Genomic DNA, 7389 nt, shown 5'->3' with positions numbered 1-7389 from the left:
ATTAGAGGATTGTGTATATATATTATAATTTTTGATAATAGAAGCAATGGAATAAATTAGTAAATTGAAGATTTAAAGTCAGTCCACGCAGACTGTACAGTCATTTCTTCATTATTTGTTGTTAACTAACATAGAAAGTAATAGGCTTCATTATGGCATTTTTCATTCATGACTTTCTTTTGTTTGTATTCCTTAGGGACCCATCTCTCCATTACCCAGACCTGCCTTATGCTTCTCCTTGACTACAATCTCCTTTCCTCTTTTATGTCAGGCATGCTTTATTATTCCCTCTTCCATAAAAAATTATGTTTTCCTTCTCATGGTCCCCTTTCTGGTTGCATGACTTATGACCATACTTACACCCCCATAAATACACAGATATACAAATTAGAAACTAGGCTAGGATTTGCGATATGTGATATTTGTCTTTCTGAATCTTGGTTACTTCACTTAACACAGTAACTTCCAGATCTACTCGTTCCTATACATTTAATAATTACATTTTTCTTTAAAGCTGCTAAGATTTCATTGTGTATGTGTACCACATTTTCAATATTCATGCATTTCTTGGTAGATAACTAAGTTGATTTCATTTCTTTTTTACTGTTACTAGTTCAGAAATTCATATGGATGTGGAAGTATCTCCGTGGTAGGATATTCAGTCCTTTGGGTATATATTCAAGACGTCTATAGTTGGGTGAGATGGTACTTCTATTTTCAGGTTTTGAGAAATCTCCATACTAATTTCCATAAGGCTTGGACTAGTTTACACCCACATGCCAGAAATTAATAGGGATCCTCTTTACCCACATTTTCACAAGCATGAATTGTCATTTGTTTTCTTGATATTAGGCATTCTGACAAGGATGAACTGGAATCTCAAAGCAGTTTTCACTTGAATTTCTCTAGTGACTAAGTATACTTAATATTTTTCAAATGTGATTGTCCATTAGTATTTTTTCTTTGAAAACTATTCATTTCATTAACCTGCTTATTGGTTCACAATTTTGTCTTTTGGTCTTTAATTTCTGAAGGTACTTTTGAGCAACTATCCATTTTCACAATACTATGCTAACTCATGAACATGGAAGGTTTTTCTATTATCTACTCTCTCCATCAATTTCTTTTTCAAAATGTCTTTAAGGTTTTGTTGTAAATATCTTTTATGTTCTAGGCTAGGTTTATTCCAATATACTTTATTTATTTTGAAGTTATTTTGAGTGGGAAAATTTCCCTTATTTCTTTCCACTGAGCCCTATTATTTGTATATAGAAAAGCTATTATTCTCTATGTTCATTTTGTGTCTTGAAACTTTACTAGAAGTGTTTGTAAGACCTAAAACTTTTGTGGTATAATATGAAAAATTATTTATTTATGTATATGAGTATTTTGCATGAATATCTGTAAGTACACTTGTGCATGCAATACCTATAGCTATCAGAGGAGGGCATTGGATCCCTTGGAAATGTAGGTAGGATGGTTGTTAGCTGCCATGTGGGTGCTGGAAACTGAACCAGGGTCCTCTGCAAGAGCACTCAGTGCTCTTAACTACTGAACCATTTCTCCTGTGCCCTGAAGAATCTTTTAAGTATAAAATTCTGCATCACCTGCAAATAGGGATAATTTAACTCCTTACTTTCCTGTTTTATTATTTTTATATCTTTTCTTGGTTTACTTCTCTAGGTTTTCATGCATTATATTGAATGCAAGTAGAACAAGTGAATGCTTTTGTCTCATTTCATATTTTAGAGGAAATGCTCCCTGTTTTCACCCTCATTTAGTATAATGTTGGCTATATATTTGTCACAAATAGCCTTTATTATGTTGAGATATGTTCCATGCATTCATAGTTTCTTGAACACTTCCATCTTGCAAGCATACTTAACTTTGTCAAATGTTTTCTTTGTATTACCAAGATGGGTTTGTGATTTCTACACTTATATCTCCTCATATACATATTAGTTTTATTGGCTTGAGTATATTGAACCAACCTTGCCTCCTTGGAATTAAACCAATTTTGTCATGATACATGATCATTTTAGTGTTTTTCTGATTTCAGCTTGTAAGTATTTTGATAAGAATTTTTACATCTTACATTCATTAGGGAAATTGATCTGTAGTTTTATTTTTATTGTATTATTTTCACCTCTAGCTAGTTTGGTTGTCAAGGTAATATTGGCTTCATAAAATGAGTTTGGCAGTGTTCCTTCCATTTGTGTTTTCTAGAAAACTTTGAGAAGTATTAGTGGTAGAGCTTTCCTAATAGTTTGCTAGAATTCAGCAGTGAATCCATCTGATCTTGGGCTTTTCTTTGTGGGGAGACTTGATTAGTAGTTCAATATTAGTGTTTGTTGTAAATCTATTTACTTATATGTATCTTTATATTTAATTTAGTAGGTAACATTATTTTAGAAAATTTGAAATATAAATTTTCAAAGTATCTCCTAATTATCTTTTGGGTTATGTGAAGTTCATAGTATGAACTCTTTCCTTTTAAATTTTTTAAAAAATCCTAACTAGTTTATTAGGCTTGCTAACAGAGCATAGGGTGGATGGTTATTTACAGAAGAATGGGCGCCCCCCATTTATGGCTGTGCTGGAAAGTCCATACTCAAATACATATGTGATTTCCCGAAAGCCTCACAAAGTGGTGAGAGAGTTGCCTCCTGGCGATGAACTCATTCTTTATAGCTAATTTTCATTTCTTTCTTTTGATTAGTTTGTCTAGGTGTTGTTCAGTCTTTTATTCACTAATACTAAGTAGTTCACTGTTTGATTAAAAAATATATAATAAACTACTTATTATAAATTATATATATATATGTATAGTTCCTTCAGTCTCTTGTTCATTAATACATATCCTAATAGCTTTTATTTCTTGCCATTTACTGTGTTTGTTTTTGGTTTTGGTTTTGTTTTTTGTGGGGTTTTTTCATAGAGCCTCAAAGGATATCATTAGATTATTTTAGATCTCTCTGATTTTTTAAGGGGGTAAGAGACAGTTTTTTGTGGGGTCAAATGTAAGTGATGATGGTCCACAAGCACAGACTTAGGTCATCTCAAATTCCATATTCCCACATGGTAACAGTTCCATCAAGTTTTCATAGTAAGAGAACAAGCCATAAATCAAGATTTTTTTTCAAATACCTCAGTGGAAATATCAGAAAGATTACTGCAAAGCAGGGAATCCTCTGCTACAGGTCTCTGATGCTATCTGATGACACTCTTGACTTTTGGGTGGTGGACACTAGTCACTTACTAAGTTAGTACATCACAAAGGATTAATGTTCTGTTTGTATATTTAAATGATTTATCTAATGATTACAAGGCTGTTAGATCAAGTACAAAGAATGGTAATAAATGTTAGTAATAAATCTAAAAGTGGCCCAATATAATTTGACTCCCTACTTGCAGCATTCCAAACTCCACAATCACTGAAGTTCTGCTCAATCAACCTGGTAGAAGGTTTAGTTTTAAGATGCAACTTCTTCTTAGCAACTATTGTGCAGTTACCTCTGTTGGGTAATCATCACATCTCATGCATGTGGGAGTCATATAGTACTTATTATATGTTATTAATATCCCACATTGTTAGGAAACACTTCATAGGATCCAACATAGAAGACTATGAGTACTTGGCAGGGAGAGTAGTTTTCAGAAGAAAGGAATAGGCAGTAAAGCCATGAAGGAAAACATTTCTGGATCATATCATTAAAATCTACTAGCCAATATGCTCTGATTCTGCTTTTTTAAAATTTCTTATATTTAACATAACATATGACATATGTTGAATAACCATTGAATTAACTGAATAATTAAAATCCTCAAGAACACTGTTTGCCTTAATGAAGTGGAAGTAACAGATGAAGGAAACGTGCATTTTATTTATTTATTTATTTTTAGATGTATGAGTATATTGTCTGCATATATAGAAATGCACTCATGTAGTGCAATATCTGTGGAATTCAGAAGAGGGTATCGGATCCCCTGGAACTGGAGTTACTGACGGTTGTTAGCTGTTATATGGGTGCTGCAACCAAACCCAGGTCCTCTACAAGAGTAACCAGTGTTCTAAACCACTGAGCCATCTCTCCAACCCCAGAAATGTGCATTTTAAACAACCAAAAGTTGCACATTTTTAAAAAGATGGATTGAAAATATGTGCCCCATTTATTTACAGGGACATGCACTCTATTAACTATTTTGTTTATATTTAAAGTAGTTAAAAATCTATTATCTTTTAGTTTTAATTTTATGCTGTTCAGCTTGATCTTAGAGCTACTATCTAATGTGGAGTGTTAGCTATAATTTTTAGAAAAAAAATGGTATCCAATATCTAAATTATGATAATTCTTGTCTTTGGATACTGAATTGACCTGCTTTAATACATTGGCATTATCCAAAATTTAGTTTGAAAATGTAAATATAAAGCCACTTTAGAGAAGAAATTAGGTAACAATATAGTATTTCTTTAAATATTTTTATATTTTTAGATATTTTGATTATTTTTTTCAAATATTTTTATGTGTATGAATGGTTTGCTTGCATGTGTATAAGGGCACCACATGTGTGCAATGACCACAGAGGCCAAAAACGGGCATTGGATCTCCTGGAACAAGAGTTATGGATGGTTGTCAACCTCCATGTGGGCGCTGGGAATTGAAACTAGATTCTCTGAAAGAACAAGTGTTCTTAACTGCTGGACCATTTCTCCAGCCCCTTCTTTAAATATTTTTACAAGATTGTTTTTGTAATGCACAAAATATTAATAACAATGATCGAAATAAGAGATCAGATCTGTTACAAACCACAATTTTACAGGATAACCAAAACTTTTTACTATTATTTTAATGGTTAGAAATAGAAATCAGACTCTAAAAGGAATCACTATAGTATAATCCATTTCCTTTTTATTAACCAAATACAAAAATATTTGATTAATTTTCCTTTAATTCTGACTAGCTGTAATATAGGGTACCTTAAATATATATTGTGCCCTCTAGTGCAATAGTATCATGAATGGCACGGGAATGAGCAATCACTTTCTGATTGGAGGTAAGGCCAGCTCTAAAAGATGAAAGCTATACCTGAAGTCTTTGTAGGAGTCAAGAAGCCATGGCTTTCTACTCATAGACTCTAGGGGAGAACCTATTGCTATTACTCTGCTAAATGGATACAGTATTGAATTGACTCCTCATGACATCATTATAACCATAGATTAGTACACTTCTCTAATCTCATCACAGATGCTTCTTCTTTCAATAAATAGTGATTAACACAAGACCCACAAGTGGCCAAGGTAGAAAGAATAAGTCTGCAGAGCAATCAGCCCCAAATGGAACACCCAACAATACCATACCTACTCTTCCCAAGTTCAGGGATCCTCTCAGTAGAGGGGACAGAAATATTTTAAGAGTCAGAGGTAGTGGATCACTACAAAGAAATAGTGTTTTCAGAACTCAATCAGGCAACTGCTATATGAACTCACAGCAGTTGTGACAGCATGCACAAGACCTGGATAAGCTCAAGGCAGACAAACAACCCATCATAGACATAGGAACTACTGGTAATTGATAGTTGCTGAGAGAATGTCAGTTTTCTACAAGACCCCTGGTAGGTCAAACACACTCCAGATGATGTTTATATGCCCAAGAGTATATGAGAAGCATAAATGGAACTCAATAAGTTTTAGAAGAAAAATGATGACATAGAGTTTGTGGATAGGGAATGGAGATGGACCTGAGAGGAATTGGGAAGGAGAGAATAAGATCAAAATACAATGTATGAAATTCTCAAAGAAGTCTTACAGGGATAGGACTCTTGGTGAGACCAGTGGAGAAGGTTCCAAGCACTTATAAAAAGAATGTGTACTGTTTCTTTTGGGTGGAATATTTATACAGTAATTTGCAATGTTAGATTGCAGAGTGAGAGAGCTAAGGAGAAACAGACCTTTTTTTGCCTTTTTTTTTCTTGAGACAGAGTCTCCCAGTAGCCCCAGATGGCCTGGAACTCATGATGTTGAGAGTCTCACTGTGTAGTAGCTCTGGCTAGCGTGGAACTCACTGAAAGAGGGGTCTCACTATGCAGTGGCTCTGGCTGGCCTGGAACTCATGATGTAGACCAGGCTGGACTTGAACTCAGAGATCCGCCTGCCTCTGCCTCCCGAGTACTGGGATTAAAGGCATGCATCACCACGCCCAGCTGAAACAGACATATTTTATCATATAGAATACCTTAATGTATTTATATTGAAAGAAAATGTTTTTTCAGAAGTGGTAGGGTCAAGAAGAATAACATATATAGACTAACTACTACGCCAGTCCTAACATTTAATTATAAATTCCTTAACATAAGTCTGAAATCTCATCATTACAACATTTGAAAAGGACCAAGGATAATTGAACATAGAGCCAGTAAATTAAATTTTTAACATACTCAAATACATTTGAAATTAATTAAGCCGATTACTCTTATTATTAATTAATAAAATGAAATGTGATAAAATTACCTTACCTCTAGTAGCAAATATGGGGTCTTTTCTTGCAAATATCCTTCTACTTACTACTAATTTACACTTATATAAGATTTACTCTAATTAAATGTTCAATGAAACACCAAGCATAAAATAGAAATAAAGTATTTGCAAAGAATAAATCATATACATCTTTCAAAGGTACACAGTTTAAATTGAAATTGGATTGTGGACTGTGAGTGAATTGTTTAAAGAAGATTGTTCAATAAATAATTTTCAAGACTTAGTTATACAATTACATCTTTAAAATTGTTAGGAAAGGTAATTTCATTACTTTATTGAATTGAGTGATTTAATATACTTATTTGAGTGACCACCTTTTAGGAATGAGATTGAAAACATCCTGCCAAATTGTGTACTTTAGCAGACTCTAAATCACTCAACAATGCCTTTGAAAGGAAGGATATTACTTCACTAGAAAAAAATAATGACTGTGCCTTATAAGCATATTAAAAATTGAAAATATCTGACCATTAAGAAGAATAATAAACATGAGAAAATAAGAAGAGAAATGCTTAATATTTCTTGCCAGGAAATCACTAAAAGAAGATCAAAAGAAACTTTGAACTTATTTCACCATGACTTGCAAAATAATTTTTATTAAGGGTGATAACATTTAAAACACTATACTTTCAAAAGAACTTTGCAGTATAACATTTATGATGACCACACCACTGTTACATTTATACATAAAAAACCTTGAATGACCAATGAGTTCCTTTCTGACTCACATATATTAGAAAATTCCAGAGCACTACTAGAGAAAAATGCAATCCAAATATATAATGCCTCCAATAATTCATTAACTCATTTGCAACCATTGTTAATTATAGCCTCATGTAAACATTTTACTATAG

The sequence above is a fragment of the Nannospalax galili genome, unplaced genomic scaffold (genome assembly GCF_000622305.1).
Source record: "Nannospalax galili isolate Female #2095 unplaced genomic scaffold, S.galili_v1.0 scaffold105, whole genome shotgun sequence".
Classification (NCBI taxonomy): domain Eukaryota; kingdom Metazoa; phylum Chordata; class Mammalia; order Rodentia; family Spalacidae; genus Nannospalax; species Nannospalax galili.
The sequence above is the reverse complement of the archived record's forward strand: the minus strand, read 5'-3'. Positions refer to the sequence as shown.